This window comes from Phyllobates terribilis, unplaced genomic scaffold, assembly GCF_046119375.1.
Source record: "Phyllobates terribilis strain yellow unplaced genomic scaffold, ASM4611937v1 Scaffold_1__5_contigs__length_1240528914, whole genome shotgun sequence".
Classification (NCBI taxonomy): Eukaryota; Metazoa; Chordata; class Amphibia; order Anura; family Dendrobatidae; genus Phyllobates; species Phyllobates terribilis.
In genome coordinates this window covers 122,319,178-122,337,626 of record NW_027362761.1, presented here as the reverse complement: position 1 = coordinate 122,337,626, position 18,449 = coordinate 122,319,178, and positions in this window count along the sequence as shown.

Here is an 18,449-nt window from a genome sequence, read left to right as displayed (position 1 = left end):
GGCAGTTTGCCGGGGACACCCTACTCAACCCCGTCTAAGCACAACAGCCAGCCCTCGGTCCCTCAGATGTGGACAAGTAAAAGACCATTTCCTCCTAGCCATGACAAAGCTAAGAGGTTGAATTTCACCATCTGCAAGCTCTTGGCTACAGAAATGCTGCCTTTCCGCCTGGTGGACACAGAGGATTTTCGATACCTTATGCCCGTCGCAGTGCCCCAGTACCAGATGCCCATTCGGCACTACTTCTCAAAGAAAGGTGTGCCTGCGCTCCACCAGCATGTCGCACACAACATCACCGCTTCTTTGAGAAACTCTGTGTGTGACAGGGTGCATTTCACCACAGACACTTGGACGAGTAGGCATGGACAGGGGCATTATATGTCGCTGACTGGGCACTGGGTAACTATGGTGACAGCAGGACAAGGGGCTGCTGTCCAAGTCTTACCGTCCCCACGAGTTGTGCGTCAATCCTCTTTATCTCGAAGTTCCTCCACTGCTTCTGCCTCCTCAACCTCCTCTCGGTCCTCCACCTGCAACAAAAGCCTGTCTGGTAATGCCACCTTCTTTCTAACTGCACAGAAGGAATCCTGCACACCTCCTTACTATGCTGGCAGCAGGGCTCAACGGCATCAGTGTTTACTTTGAAATGTCTGGGAAATGTGAGTCACACAGCTGAGGAGTTGTGGTCAGCTCTGGAGACCCAGTTTCATGAATGGTTGTCTCCACTGGACCTGCAACCAGGTAAGGCCGTGTGCGACAATGCTGCAAACCTGGGTGCGGCCCTTCGCCGGGGCAATGTCACACACGTGCCTTGTATGGCTCACGTGTTGAACCTGGTTGTCCAGCAATTTTTAGCCCACTATCCCGGAATAGATGGCCTTCTGTAGAGGGCACGGTCGCTGTGTGCTCACTTCCACCGTTCGCATCCCGCAGCTCAACGACTTACATCTCTACAGAAGTCGTTGGGCCTGCCAGTTCACCGGCTGAAATGCGATGTGCCGACATGGTGGAATTCAACTCTGCACATGTTGCAGCGACTGTGGCAGCACCAACAAGCCCTGGTGTTATACTTTCTGACGTATAGCCTGGGCCAACGAGATCCAGAGGTGGGGCAAATCACGCTGCAGGAGTGGTCTGAGATCAGGGACCTATGAAGTTGATGCGTCCCCTGGGCCGTGGGGTACCCAGAGCCGGGCCGGTAGACGCTGGGGGTTGTAGTCACTGTGGCGGTGACCCGGTCCGTGACCCAGGGCGGTCAATCCAAGGGTTATTTGTATATATGGGTTTTATAATGTCCGACTACGCCACCTGTGGAGTGCGGCCAAAGGGGCCGCCGCTGCGGAACAGTCCTCTGATGCTGGTGGTTTTGCAGCAATTGTATTATTACTCCCCACAGGAAGAGTGTAGCTTCAGGTCAGTGTGGGTGGATGATGGTGGTTGTAGTGCAGGGAGTCAGTAATGAACACAGAGTCCGTGTGATGCAGTCCCAAGATCTATACTCACAGTTGTTGCAGTCCAGATTACAGGTACCAGAGCAATCTCCCCCGTCGTGCTGTGTGTACTCAGTGAGGGGCTCAGTCCACCCCCAGATAGCTCCGGATTACTTAGCAGGACCCCCTTCTTTGTGTCCTTTCTCTGGCCTTCTCCCTGCACCTCACACCCAGTGACACTTCTATCCGGTATCCTCGGGCCTTGGCGGGCGACTTGTGTTCCGTCCCCTGGGTCCTATGTGGCTACCTTCTTAGTGAGACTGGTGTGGACTTTGGCCTGCAGTACATGAAATGCTGTAGCCTCCGGTTTCTAGTTGAGCCTTGCTGTTTCTCCGCTAGTTGAGGGACCGGTTCCCCTTATCTGGCCTGACCCCTCTACCTCCTGGTAGCAGCGGGCGTAGGGGTGGCCTTCTGCATGGCCCATACCCCTAGGGTCCCTTCGGTTCCTGCTCCCACTCCTCTCTTCTCTCCTTCAGTCCTGGGCCTCCCAGGCTAGGCCCGCCTCCAGAGCAGAGCTCATGCAGAGCCTCTGCTCCTGTCACTTCTCCTCCTCTGACTGGCTTGCTCTTTATAAGATGGCTTCCTATTTATACTCTCCCTGTCATGTGCTCCACTAAGCTACTCCCCTAAGCACCCACTACATAGGACCCTCCCGCCAGCTAGGGACCTGGGACTGTGTTCTCCCTTAGGAGCAATCTCGCCCCACCCCCAATGCGGGTATGTGTTGGATGCAGGTGTTAGGGTCCCGAGCCATACTCCTTCCTTACCTGAGGGTGAGATACCACACCTCTGGGTGAGATGCAGTAACTCTGTGGCGACTGAACCCTCAGGGGCGCCACACACCCTTCTGCACAGTTTTGAAATGGCGACGAAGATGTTTAGTGCTGACGACGATGCCATTATCAGCATGACTATTCTGGTGATTTACATGCTGGAGCACACGTTAAACAGAATTCAGATTCAGGTGGTGGGACAAGATGAGGTGGAGGAAGTAGAGGAGGAGTCGTATGCGGAAGGGATAACATCTCCAAGGTCCAGACGGTCGGCAGCACCAAGGTGGCAGGCATGGGAGGGTGGGGGAGAGGGATTAACCAGGGCGCATGGTAGCAGCCAAACTTTTGAGGAAGGTGCAGGAGCCAAGGAAGAAGTGGAGGACGAACTGGCGATGGGCATGTAAGACTCATCAGATGAGGGAGACCTTGATCACATTTCTGTTGTGCTAGGTTGGGGGGAGAGGGCAGAGGAAGGAAGCATGATTCCTCCTCGCTACCAACACAACAAGGACTTGGTCCTCCTGGATGCGCAAGACACATGAGTGCCTTCTTGCTGTACTACCTGCAACATGACCCTCGGATTGTCAGAATGGGAAGTAATCCCGACTACTGGGTTGCCACACTCTTAGATCCCTGGTATAAAAGTAAATTTGCCGAAATAATTCCTGCCATAGAAAGGGATTCACACATGCAGGAGAATCTGCAGACGCTATTGCAGAATCTTACATGTGCTTTTCCACAAAACACCAGTGGTGCACGTAGTGAATCTCACAGTTCTAACTTGCAAACCGTGTGACTGTCGAGTCTTCATCACTCAAACCGTAACAGTAACACAGTATCTGCCGGTAACAGCAATTTTGTGGAATCGTTTCACCTCTTTTTTAGACCATCCTTTGCAAGGCCACAGGAGACAAGAAGTCTGACACAAAGTCAACGCCTAGAGAGGATGGTACAGGAGTATCTCCAAATGAACATCGAAGCCATGGCTGTGTCACTGGACCCTTGCTCATTTTGGGATTCCAATCTGGAAAAATGGCCGGAGCTCGCCACTCACGCCTTGGAGATCTTGTCATGCCCTGCAGCCAGCGTTCTCTCTGAACGTGTGTTCAGCGCTGATGGTGGTGTGCTGACAGATAAGCGCATGCGGCTGTCCACTGAGAAGATAGACAGACTCACGTTCTTAAAGATGAACAAATCATGGATTCGCAAGGACTTTTCTACCCCTGTGTCATCCTGGGGAGACTAAAAGCTTGAGGATTTGGTAAAATCACCTCACCAACCGTTTTAAGCAACTGTGGGACAATTGATGCCACTTAACCCTAGAACGCATGACCATAAAAATCTACACTTTCACATACCTGGGGCCTTTTAGGCCCGTGTGCAAATAACATGGAATAACTCAAAGTCAAATGACAAACAACTATATACATGAAGAATACCTAGAGTTTCAAAATTCTAACTAAAGTAATCTTGCAGAAAATAGAAAACAATTAACAGGGCGGGCCTGCGAGGCCCCAGGTATGCATTCTAGGGTTAAGTGGTGTCTGTGTCACAATTTTGGGAAAAAATGGAGACACTTTTTGGAGTCCCCTTGCTGTGTCTTACGTGACGTTGGCATCGTCAATTTCAGGTGGGTTGGGTCGCTCCCCCCCCCTTTTAACTGTAAGAAACTACATACACTATGGCTTTGGGTAACACAGATGGTTGAGTCTGAAGAGCTGTTTACTCAGAGGTCTGCTCCAAAGCTTCAGTGTCTGCTAGTCAGCGTAGAATTTTTAACTGCATCTAGCCTAGGCAATACTTTGGGCGTAGTAGCCCAGCTGCGAAGCAAGCTGCACCGCCTGTGTATCTAATAAGAATTCTTAAATGCATCTAGCCTAGGCAGACTGTGGGGACCCCCAACCAAACCCAGACGCTCAGCCCCCTTACCGCCCCCCTTTCCTTGACAATACAATAATGTAACTCTCACAACTGGATGGGTGAGGATCGGTCACAGCTTTATTAACTCTTTATACTCATTCCATTAGAAAGGCATTTTATTTCTAAAATAATTCTGCTTGTTGCAGCATGCCCTGGGTCTCCACTCCGGCAAGTTGGCCAACAAGTGTAACTCTCCAACATGTCCTTTCTATTTCCAGGCCACGGAGGATCCTGCATACTCGTATGCAGGACTCTGACCCCCACCCATCACTCTTAACGCTTGTTCCACTCCGTCCTGGAGTCCTGACAGGATTATGTCCAGTCCAATATCCATAAAGTGAACACTGTCGGGCCGTATGAGGCCTGCTTTATCTCCTTCCAGTTGTCGGTGTCGTATCACTACACTGCCTCTGTCTCTTCTAAATTTTGCCATCCGAATATTTATTACCCGCCTTGTCCGTTCGATGGCCGTGATGTCTCACGCACCTTGCCCTACCGCTATCGGCACAATCTCTTACCATACTATAGTTAGTTTTGTGAAAAATTCTCTGAAGCGCTCAGTGTCTAGTTTCATTATTGCCATTAGTTATGCTCTCTTGTGATGACCTAGGTTGTTTCCCCCGGCCTGTATAACTAAGATGACCTGACCTCTTGCCTCTCTCCCTACATTGATTACCTCCATTAGTACCTGTGGCCATAGCAGGCCTCTAATACCTCTCCAGTTGAAATATATGTTATGAAACTCTAATTTCTTCCCGCCAGGGCGGACTTTCGCACTTATTTCTGCCCAATATATATATATACGACTGGCCTATCACCCACACTGTTGGCTTAGCGTCACCTGTAAAAGAAACAAACCACGTTAGGATAACAAGTCCAGTCTTACGTATCTCGCCAAACACGTGGATCGCCATCTCCCTATCCTCTGAACATCCGTTTCTGACAGTCCTGTTCTTGCTGCTTCCGTGGCCGCACCTAGGCGGAATGAGTGTGTCCTGTAATCTTTGGGGTGGTTCCCTGCCGATGTTATGCATTTATTAAATATAGCTTGAAACTGGTATCTTGATAATGGCGTTCCATCAATGTGTGATAGGAAGAAATTAATTTGTGATCTGATGGTTATATATGTTTTTACTATTGTTACCCGACTCAGTGTACCGTTTGTGGGTTGTAGAAGTACCCAAGTGCCCCTGCCCACTGGAACCGTTTTCGATTGGCGTATGCGTAGACGTATTGCATTATTGGCTATGACTACGTCATGGTGTAATAAGCCTCCACTGGTGGTAATTTTGGATTGAGAGACTAATTCACTTATGCATAGCGCCCCGAAGAAGGCGATCGCAAATGCAGTAGACAGTAGTGTTGCTTCAAATTGTGTCATGTTAATGGTGTTATGGATATGATGTGAGAAATCAGTTTTAGTGACACGGGACGGGACGTCTACACTCCTGACTTGGCTGACCCCTTTTCCACCCTTTTATGAATTGTCTGATGATGAATCTTTGTCACATCTCTCCAATTCAGTAGTTGGAAGTGAAATTCTACTCCGGTCAGACACAGCTGCGCTGACACCCCTGATATGCCCCTCATCATTAGCTGGTGGAGAAATTCTATGGTGACTTGTGATCTGGCTTGTTCACATTGGTCAACCCGTCTGCCTGCTACTAGTCGAGTCCACTCTTCCCATGCCTTACCGTATGCTTGCCACATCGACGGGGCAACTGACGCTCTGATTAAAGGCATCAACTATTCGCCACTAGATCGAATAGCGAGGGTGGGCAACTGGTGACCATTGAGTGGGCGTTGGGGAAGAGCTCTGTGAAAATCTGCCAATTGAATTGTGATAAAGCGTTAGCAGCAGCTTTAGACCCCTCAGCATCGTGGCTAGCGCGGACCCATACATTGTGTTTTAGGCAGAGGAATGCTAGCGAGCGTAGTAGGCCTAGCACTGGGAGAGACGATGATGCCATCTTATTAATGCAGTGCGCTAGGCTGTTGTTTTTTGTTATGAAGCGTATATTTTTGTTAGCCAGGCGTGCGCCCCATATTTCTATTGCTATCACTATTGGGAAGAAAAATTATTTTCAGGGCTAGATGCAGCTAAAAATTATTATTAATTTCAAAGCTGGTGGAGCTTGGTATAGATGGCCTAATAAAATGAGTCCCACACACTGCTACAAGCTGAAATATTTTTTCAGAGCTAGATGCAGAAAAAAATTATATTGAATTTGCAACCTGATGGAGGTTAGTATAGATGGACTAATAGAACAAGTCCCACACACTGCTACAAGCTGAAATATTTTTTCAGAGCTAGATGCAGAAAAAAATTATATTGAATTTGCAACCTGATGGAGGTCAGTGTAGATGGACTAATAGAACAAGTCCCACACACTGCTAGAAGCATAAATATTTTTCAGAGCTAGATGCAGAAAAAAATTATATTGAATTTGCAACCTGATGGAGGTTAGTATAGATGGACTAAAAGATCAAGTCACACAAACTGCTACAAGCTGAAATATTTTTTCAGAACTAGATGCAGAAAAAAATTATATCGAATCTGCAACCTGATGGAGGTCAGTATAGATGGACTAAGAGAACAAGTCCCACACACTGCTAGAAGCCTAAATATTTTTTCAGAGCTAGATGCAGAAAAAAATTATATTGAATTTGCAACCTGATGGAGGTTAGTATAGATGGACTAATAGACCAAGTCCCACACACTGCTACAAGATGAAATATTTTTTCAGAGCTAGATGCAGAAAAAATTATATTGAATTTGCAACCTGATGGAGGTTAGTATAGATGGACTAATAGAACAAGTCCCACACACTGCTAGAAGCCTAAATAATTTTTCAGAGCTAGATGCAGAAAATAATTATATTGAATTTGCAACCTGATGGAGGTTAGTATAGATGGACTAATAGAACAAGTCCCACACACTGCTACAAGCTGAAATATTTTTTCAGAGCTAGATGCAGAAAAAAATTATATTGAATTTGCAACCTGATGGAGGTCAGTATAGATGGACTAATAGAACAAGTCCCACACACTGCTAGAAGCCTAAATATTTTTTCAGAGCTAGAAGCAGAAAAAAATTATATTGAATTTGCAACCTGATGGAGGTTAGTATAGATGGGCTAATAGAACAAGTCCCACACATTGCTACAAGCTGAAATATTTTTTCAGAGCTAGAACCAGAAAAAAATTATATTGAATTTGCAACCTGATGGAGGTTAGTATAGATGGACTAATAGAACAAGTCCCACACACTGCTACAAGCTGAAATATTTTTTCAGAGCTAGATGCAGAAAAAAATTATATTGAATTTGCAACCTGATGGAGGTCAGTGTAGATGGACTAATAGAACAAGTCCCACACACTGCTAGAAGCCTAAATATTTTTCAGAGCTAGATGCAGAAAAAAATTATATTGAATTTGCAACCTGATGGAGGTCAGTATAGATGGACTAATAGAACAATTCCCACACACTGCTACAAGCTGAAATATTTTTTCAGAGCTAGATGCAGAAAAAAATTATATTGAATTTGCAACCTGATGGAGGTCAGTATAGATGTACTAATAGAACAAATCCCACACACTGCTTCAAGCTGAAATATTTTTTTCAGAGCTAGATGCAGAAAAAAATTATATTGAATTTGCAACCTGATGGAGGTTAGTATAGATGGACTAATAGAACAAGTCCCACACACTTCAGGAAGCCTAAATATTTTTTCAGAGCTAGATGCAGAAAAAAAATATATTGAATTTGCAACCTGATGGAGGTTAGTATGTATGGACTAATATAACGAGTTCCACACACTTCTAGAAGCCTAAATATTTTTTCAGAGCTAGATGCAGAAAAAAATTATATTGAATTTGCAACCTGATGGAGGTTAGTATAGATGGACTAATAGAACAAGTCCCACACACTGCTACAAGCTGAAATATTTTTTCAGAGCTAGATGCAGAAAAAATTATATTGAATTTGCAACCTGATGGAGGTCAGTATAGATGGACTAATAGAACAAGTCCCACACACTGCTAGAAGCCTAAATATTTTTTCAGAGCTTGATGCAGAAAAAAATTATATTGAATTTGCAACCTGATGGACGTCAGTATAGATGGGCTAATAGAACAAGTCCCACACACTGCTACAAACTGAAATATTTTTTCAGAGCTAGATGCAGAAAAAAAGTATATTGAATTTGCAACCTGATGGAGGTCAGTATAGATGGACTAATAGAACAAGTCCCACACACTGCTAGAAGCCTAAATATTTTTTCAGAGCAAGATGCAGGTAAAAATTATATTGAATTTGCAACCTGATGGAGGTTAGTATAGATGGACTAATAGAACAAGTCCCACACACTGCTAGAAGCCTAAATATTTTTTCAGAGCTAGATGCAGAAAAAAATTATATTGAATTTGCAACCTGATGGAGGTTAGTATAGATGGACTAATAGAACAAGTCCCACACACTGCTAGAAGCCTAAATATTTTTTCAGAGCTAGAAGTAGAAAAAAATTATATTGAATTTGCAACCTGATGGAGGTCAGTATAGATGGGCTAATAGAAAATGTCCCACACACTGCTACAAGCTGAAATATTTTTTTCAGAGCTAGATGCAGAAAAAAATTATATTGAATTTGCAACCTGATGGAGGTTAGTATAGATGGACTAATAGAACAAGTCCCACACACTTCAAGAAGCCTAAATATTTTTTCAGAGCTAGATGCAGAAAAAAAATATATTGAATTTGCAACCTGATGGAGGTTAGTATGTATGGACTAATATAACAAGTTCCACACACTTCTAGAAGCCTAAATATTTTTTCAGAGCTAGATGCAGAAAAAAATTATATTGAATTTGCAACCTGATGGAGGTTAGTATAGATGGACTAATAGAACAAGTCCCACACACTGCTACAAGCTGAAATATTTTTTCAGAGCTAGATGCAGAAAAAAATTATATTGAATTTGCAACCTGATGGAGGTCAGTATAGATGGACTAATAGAACAAGTCCCACACACTGCTAGAAGCCTAAATATTTTTTCAGAGCTTGATGCAGAAAAAAATTATATTGAATTTGCAACCTGATGGACGTCAGTATAGATGGGCTAATAGAACAAGTCCCACACACTGCTACAAACTGAAATATTTTTTCAGAGCTAGATGCAGAAAAAAAGTATATTGAATTTGCAACCTGATGGAGGTCAGTATAGATGGACTAATAGAACAAGTCCCACACACTGCTAGAAGCCTAAATATTTTTTCAGAGCAAGATGCAGGTAAAAATTATATTGAATTTGCAACCTGATGGAGGTTAGTATAGATGGACTAATAGAACAAGTCCCACACACTGCTAGAAGCCTAAATATTTTTTCAGAGCTAGATGCAGAAAAAAATTATATTGAATTTGCAACCTGATGGAGGTTAGTATAGATGGACTAATAGAACAAGTCCCACACACTGCTAGAAGCCTAAATATTTTTTCAGAGCTAGAAGTAGAAAAAAATTATATTGAATTTGCAACCTGATGGAGGTCAGTATAGATGGGCTAATAGAAAATGTCCCACACACTGCTACAAGCTGAAATATTTTTTCAGAGCTAGATGCAGAAAAAAATTATTTTGAATTTGCAACCTGATGGAGGTTAGTATAGATGGACTAATAGAACAAGTCCCACACACTGCTAGAAGCCTAAATATTTTTTCAGAGCTAGATGCAGAAAATGATTATATTGAATTTGAAACCTGATGGAGGTTAGTATAGGTGGACAATAGAACAAGTCCCACACACTGCTACAAGCTGAAATATTTTTTCAGAGCTAGATGCATAAAAAAATTATATTGAATTTGCAACCTGATGGAGGTCAGTATAGATTGACTAATAGAATAAGTCCCACACACTGCTAGAAGCCTAAATATTTTTTCAGAGCTAGATGCAGAAAAAAATTATATTGAATTTGCAACCTGATGGAGGACAGTATAGATGGGCTCATAGAACATGTCCCACACACAGCTACAAGCTGAAATATTTTTTTCACAGCTAGATGCAGAAAAAAATTATATTGAGTTTGCAACCTGATGGAGGTTAGTATAGATGGACTAATAGAACAAGTCCCACACACTGCTAGAAGCCTAAATATTTTTTCAGAGCTAGAAGCAGAAAAAAATTATATTGAATTTGCAACCTGATGGAGGTTAGTATATATGGACTAATAGAACAAGTCCCACACACTGCTACAAGCTGAAATATTTTTTCAGAGCTAGATGCAGAAAAAAATTATATTGAATTTGCAACCTGATGGAGGTCAGTATAGATGGACTAAAAGAACAAGTCCCACACACTGCTAGAAGCCTAAATATTTTTTCAGAGCTAGAAGCAGAAAAAAAATATATTGAATTTGCAACCTGATGGAGGTCAGTAAAGATGGGCTAATAGAACATGTCCCACACACTGCTACAAGCTGAAATATTTTTTCAGAGCTAGATGCAGAAAAAACTTATATTGAATTTGCAACCTGATGGAGGTTAGTATAGATGGACTAATAGAACAAGTCCCACACACTGCTACAAGCAGAAATATTTTTTCAGAGCTAGATGCAGAAAAAAATTATATTGATATTGCAACCTGATAGAGGTCAGTGTAGATGGACTAATAGAACAAGTCCCACACACTGCTAGAAGCCTAAATATTTTTTCAGAGCTAGATGCAGAAAAAAATTATATTGAATTTGCAACCTGATGGAGGTCAGTAAAGATGGGCTAATAGAACATGTCCCACACACTGCTACAAGCTGAAATATTTTTTCAGAGCTAGATGCAGAAAAAACTTATATTGAATTTGCAACCTGATGGAGGTTAGTATAGATGGACTAATAGAACAAGTCCCACACACTGCTACAAGCTGAAATATTTTTTCAGAGCTAGATGCAGAAAAAAATTATATTGAATTTGCAACCTGATAGAGGTCAGTGTAGATGGACTAATAGAACAAGTCCCACACACTGCTAGAAGCCTAAATATTTTTTCAGAGCTAGATGCAGAAAAAAATTATATTGAATTTGCAACCTGATGGAGGTCAATATAGATAGACTAATAGAACAATTCCCACACACTGCTACAAGCTGAAATATTTTTTCAGAGCTAGATGCAGAAAAAAATTATATTGAATTTGCAACCTGATGGAGGTCAGTATAGATGGACTAATAGAACAAGTCCCACACACTGCTAGAAGCCTAAATATTTTTTCAGAGCTAGATGCAGAAAAAAATTATATTGAATTTGCAACCTGATGGAGGTCAGTGTAGATGGACTAATAGAACAAGTCCCACACACTGCTAGAAGCCTAAATATTTTTTCAGAGCTAGATGCAGAAAAAAATTATATTGAATTTGCAACCTGATGGATGTCAGTATAGATAGACTAATAGAACAATTCCTACACACTGCTACAAGCTGAAATATTTTTTCAGAGCTAGATGCAGAAAAAAATTATATTGAATTTGCAACCTGATGGAGGTCAGTATAGATGGACTAATAGAACAAGTCCCACACACTGCTAGATGCCTAAATATTTTTTCAGAGCTAGATGCAGAAAAAAATTATATTGAATTTGCAACCTGATGGAGGTTAGTTTAGATGGACTAATAGAACAAGTCCCACACACTGCTACAAGCTGAAATATTTTTTCAGAGCTAGATGCAGAAAAAAATTATATTGAATTTTCAACCTGATAGAGGTCAGTATAGATGGACTAATAGAACAAGTCCCACACACTGCTAGAAGCCTAAATATTTTTTCAGAGCTAGATGCAGAAAAAAATTATATTGAATTTGCAACCTGATGGAGGTCAGTATAGATGGGTTAATAGAACAAGTCCCACACACTGCTGCAAGCTGAAATATTTTTTCAGAGCTAGATGCAGAAAAAAAGTATATTGAATTTGCAACCTGATGGAGGTCAGTATAGATGGACTAATAGAACAAGTCCCACACACTGCTAGAAGCCTAAATATTTTTTCAGAGCTAGATGCAGAAAAAAATTATATTGAATTTGCAACCTGATGGAGGTCAGTATAGATGGACTAATAGAACAAGTCCCACACACTGCTAGAAGCTTAAATATTTTTTCAGAGCTAGATGCAGAAAATAATTATATTGAATTTGCAACCTGATGGAGGTTAGTATAGATGGACTAATAGAACAAGTCCCACACACTGCTACAAGCTGAAATATTTTTTCAGAGCTAGATGCATAAAAAAATTATGTTGAATTTGCAACCTGATGGAGGTCAGTATAGATGGACTAATAGAACAAGTCCCACACACTGCTAGAAGCCTAAATATTTTTTCAGAGCTAGATGCAGAAAAAAATTATATTGAATTTGCAACCTGATGGAGGTCAGTATAGATGGGCTCATAGAACATGTACCACACACTGCTACAAGCTGAAATATTTTTTCAGAGCTAGATGCTGAAAAAAATTATATTGAATTTGCAACCTGATGGAGGTTAGTTTAGATGGACTAAAAGAACAAGTCCCACACACTGCTACAAGCTGAAATATTTTTTCAGAGCTAGATGCAGAAAAAAATTATATTGAATTTGCAACCTGATGGAGATCAGTATAGATGGGCTCATAGAACATGTACCACACACTGCTACAAGCTGAAATATTTTTTCAGAGCTAGATGCTGAAAAAAATTATATTGAATTTGCAACCTGATGGAGGTTAGTATAGATGGACTAATAGAACAAGTCCCACACACTGCTACAAGCTGAAATATTTTTTCAGAGCTAGATGCAGAAAAAAATTATATTGAATTTGCAACCTGATGGAGGTTAGTATAGATGGACTAATAGAACAAGTCCCACACACTGCTAGAAGCCTAAATATTTTTTCAGAGCTAGATGCAGAAAAAAATTATATTGAATTTGCAACCTGATGGAGGTTAGTATATATGGACTAATATAACAAGTTCCACACACTGCTAGAAGCCTAAATATTTTTTCAGAGCTAGATGCAGAAAAATAAATTATATTGAATTTGCAACCTGATGGAGGTTAGTATAGATGGACTAATAGAACAAGTCCCACACACTGCTACAAGCTGAAATATTTTTTCAGAGCTAGATGCAGAAAAAAATTATATTGAATTTGCAACCTGATGGAGGTTAGTATAGATGGACTAATAGAACAAGTCCCACACACTACTACAAGCTGAAATATTTTTTCAGAGCTAGATGCAGAAAAAAATTATATTGAATTTGCAACCTGATGGAGGTCAGTGTAGATGGACTAATAGAACAAGTCCCACACACTGCTAGAAGCCTAAATATTTTTTCAAAGCTAGATGCAGAAAAAAATTATATTGAATTTGCAACCTGATGGAGGTCAGTATAGATAGACTAATAGAACAATTCCTACACACTGCTACAAGCTGAAATATTTTTTCAGAGCTAGATGCAGAAAAAAATTATATTGAATTTGCAACCTGATGGAGGTCAGTATAGATGGACTAATAGAACAAGTCCCACACACTGCTAGAAGCCTAAATATTTTTTCAGAGCTAGATGCAGAAAAAAATTATATTGAATTTGCAACCTGATGGAGGTCAGTATAGATGGACTAATAGAACAAGTCCCACACACTGCTAGAAGCCTAAATATTTTTTCAGAGCTAGAAGCAGAAAAAAATTATATTGAATTTGCAACCTGATGGAGGTCAGTATAGATGGGCTAATAGAACATGTCCCACACACTGCTACAAGCTGAAATATTTTTTCAGAGCTAGATGCAGAAAAAACTTATATTGAATTTGCAACCTGATGGAGGTTAGTATAGATGGACTAATAGAACAAGTCCCACACACTGCTACAAGCTGAAATATTTTTTCAGAGCTAGATGCAGAAAAAAATTATATTGAATTTGCAACCTGATAGAGGTCAGTGTAGATGGACTAATAGAACAAGTCCCACACACTGCTAGAAGCCTAAATATTTTTTCAGAGCTAGATGCAGAAAAAAATTATATTGAATTTGCAACCTGATGGAGGTCAGTATAGATAGACTAATAGAACAATTCCCACACACTGCTACAAGCTGAAATATTTTTTCTGAGCTAGATGCAGAAAAAAATTATATTGAATTTGCAACCTGATGGAGGTCAGTATAGATGGACTAATAGAACAAGTCCCACACACTGCTAGAAGCCTAAATATTTTTTCAGAGCTAGATGCAGAAAAAAATTATATTGAATTTGCAACCTGATGGAGGTTAGTTTAGATGGACTAATAGAACAAGTCCCACACACTGCTACAAGCTGAAATATTTTTTCAGAGCTAGATGCATAAAAAAAATTATATTGAATTTGCAACCTGATGGAGGTCAGTATAGATGGACTAATAGAATAATTCCCACACACTGCCAGAAGCCTAAATATTGTTTCAGAGCTAGATGCAGAAAAAAATTATATTGAATTTGCAACCTGATGGAGGTCAGTATAGATGGGCTCATAGAACATGTCCCACACACTGCTACAAGCTGAAATATTTTTTTCAGAGCTAGATGCAGAAAAAAATTATATTGAGTTTGCAACCTGATGGAGGTTAGTATAGATGGACTAATAGAACAAGTCCCACACACTGCTAGAAGCCTAAATATTTTTTCAGAGCTAGAAGCAGAAAAAAATTATATTGAATTTGCAACCTGATGGAGGTTAGTATATATGGACTAATAGAACAAGTCCCACACACTGTTACAAGCTGAAATATTTTTTCAGAGCTAGATGCAGAAAAAAATTATATTGAATTTGCAACCTGATGGAGGTCAGTATAGATGGACTAATAGAAAAAGTCCCACACACTGCTAGAAGCCTAAATATTTTTTCAGAGCTAGAAGCAGAAAAAAATTATATTGAATTTGCAACCTGATGGAGGTCAGTATAGATGGGCTAATAGAACATGTCCCACACACTGCTACAAGCTGAAATATTTTTTCAGAGCTAGATGCAGAAAAAAATTATATTGAATTTGCAACCTGATGGAGGTTAGTATAGATGGACTAATAGAACAAGTCCCACACACTACTACAAGCTGAAATATTTTTTCAGAGCTAGATGCAGAAAAAAATTATATTGAATTTGCAACCTGATGGAGGTCAGTGTAGATGGACTAATTGAACAAGTCCCACACACTGCTAGAAGCCTAAATATTTTTTCAGAGCTAGATGCAGAAAAAATTATATTGAATTTGCAACCTGATGGAGGTCAGTATAGATAGACTAATAGAACAATTCCTACACACTGCTACAAGCTGAAATATTTTTTCAGAGCTAGATGCAGAAAAAAATTATATTGAATTTGCAACCTGATGGAGGTCAGTATAGATGGACTAATAGAACAAGTCCCACACACTGCTACAAGCTGAAATATTTTTTCAGAGCTAGATGCAGAAAAAAATTATATTGAATTTGCAACCTGATGGAGGTCAGTATAGATGGACTGATAGAACAAGTCCCACACACTGCTACAAGCTGAAATATTTTTTCAGAGCTAGATGCAGAAAAAAATTATATTGAATTTGCAACCTGATGGAGGTCAGTATAGATGGACTAATAGAACAAGTCCCACACACTGCTAGAAGCCTAAATATTTTTTCAGAGCTAGATGCAGAAAAAAATTATATTGAATTTGCAACCTGATGGAGGTCAGTATAGATGGGTTAATAGAACAAGTCCCACACACTGCTGCAAGCTGAAATATTTTTTCAGAGCTAGATGCAGAAAAAAAGTATATTGAATTTGCAACCTGATGGAGGTCAGTATAGATGGACTAATAGAACAAGTCCCACACACTGCTAGAAGCCTAAATATTTTTTCAGAGCTAGATGCAGAAAAAAATTATATTGAATTTGCAACCTGATGGAGGTCAGTATAGATGGACTAATAGAACAAGTCCCACACACTGCTAGAAGCTTAAATATTTTTTCAGAGCTAGATGCAGAAAAAAATTATATTGAATTTGCAACCTGATGGAGGTTAGTATAGATGGACTAATAGAACAAGTCCCACACACTGCTACAAGCTGAAATATTTTTTCAGAGCTAGATGCATAAAAAAATTATGTTGAATTTGCAACCTGATGGAGGTCAGTATAGATGGACTAATAGAACAAGTCCCACACACTGCTAGAAGCCTAAATATTTTTTCAGAGCTAGATGCAGAAAAAAATTATATTGAATTTGCAACCTGATGGAGGTCAGTATAGATGGGCTCATAGAACATGTACCACACACTGCTACAAGCTGAAATATTTTTTCAGAGCTAGATGCTGAAAAAAATTATATTGAATTTGCAACCTGATGGAGGTTAGTTTAGATGGACTAAAAGAACAAGTCCCACACACTGCTACAAGCTGAAATATTTTTTCAGAGCTAGATGCAGAAAAAAATTATATTGAATTTGCAACCTGATGGAGGTCAGTATAGATGGGCTCATAGAACATCTACCACACACTGCTACAAGCTGAAATATTTTTTCAGAGCTAGATGCTGAAAAAAATTATATTGAATTTGCAACCTGATGGAGGTTAGTATAGATGGACTAATAGAACAAGTCCCACACACTGCTACAAGCTGAAATATTTTTTCAGAGCTAGATGCAGAAAAAAATTATATTGAATTTGCAACCTGATGGAGGTTAGTATAGATGGACTAATAGAACAAGTCCCACACACTGCTAGAAGCCTAAATATTTTTTCAGAGCTAGATGCAGAAAAAAATTATATTGAATTTGCAACCTGATGGAGGTTAGTATATATGGACTAATATAACAAGTTCCACACACTGCTAGAAGCCTAAATATTTTTTCAGAGCTAGATGCAGAAAAAGAAATTATATTGAATTTGCAACCTGATGGAGGTTAGTATAGATGGACTAATAGAACAAGTCCCACACACTGCTACAAGCTGAAATATTTTTTCAGAGCTAGATGCAGAAAAAAAATATTTTGAATTTGCAACCTGATGGAGGTCAGTATATATGGACTAATAGAACAAGTCCCACACACTGCTAGAAGCCTAAATATTTTTTCAGAGCTAGATGCAGAAAAAAATTATATTGAATTTGCAACCTGATGGAGGTTAGTATATATGGACTAATAGAACAAGTCCCACACACTGTTACAAGCTGAAATATTTTTTCAGAGCTAGATGCAGAAAAAAATTATATTGAATTTGCAACCTGATGGAGGTCAGTATAGATGGACTAATAGAAAAAGTCCCACACACTGCTAGAAGCCTAAATATTTTTTCAGAGCTAGAAGCAGAAAAAAATTATATTGAATTTGCAACCTGATGGAGGTCAGTATAGATGGGCTAATAGAACATGTCCCACACACTGCTACAAGCTGAAATATTTTTTCAGAGCTAGATGCAGAAAAAAATTATATTGAATTTGCAACCTGATGGAGGTTAGTATAGATGGACTAATAGAACATGTCCCACACACTACTACAAGCTGAAATATTTTTTCAGAGCTAGATGCAGAAAAAAATTATATTGAATTAGCAACCTGATGGAGGTCAGTGTAGATGGACTAATAGAACAAGTCCCACACACTGCTAGAAGCCTAAATATTTTTTCAGAGCTAGATGCAGAAAAAAATTATATTGAATTTGCAACCTGATGGAGGTCAGTATAGATAGACTAATAGAACAATTCCTACACACTGCTACAAGCTGAAATATTTTTTCAGAGCTAGATGCAGAAAAAAATTATATTGAATTTGCAACCTGATGGAGGTCAGTATAGATGGACTAATAGAACAAGTCCCACACACTGCTAGAAGCGTAAATATTTTTTCAGAGCTAGATGAAGAAAAAAATTATATTGAATTTGCAACCTGATGGAGGTTAGTTTAGATGGACTAATAGAACAAGTCCCACACACTGCTACAAGCTGAAATATTTTTTCAGAGCTAGATGCAGAAAAAAATTATATTGAATTTGCAACCTGATGGAGGTCAGTATAGATGGACTAATAGAACAAGTCCCACACACTGCTAGAAGCCTAAATATTTTTTCAGAGCTAGATGCAGAAAAAAATTATATTGAATTTGCAACCTGATGGAGGTCAGTATAGATGGACTAATAGAACAAGTCCCACACACTGCTACAAGCTGAAATATTTTTTCAGAGCTAGATGCTGAAAAAAATTATATTGAATTTGCAACCTGATGGAGGTTAGTATAGATGGACTAATAGAACAAGT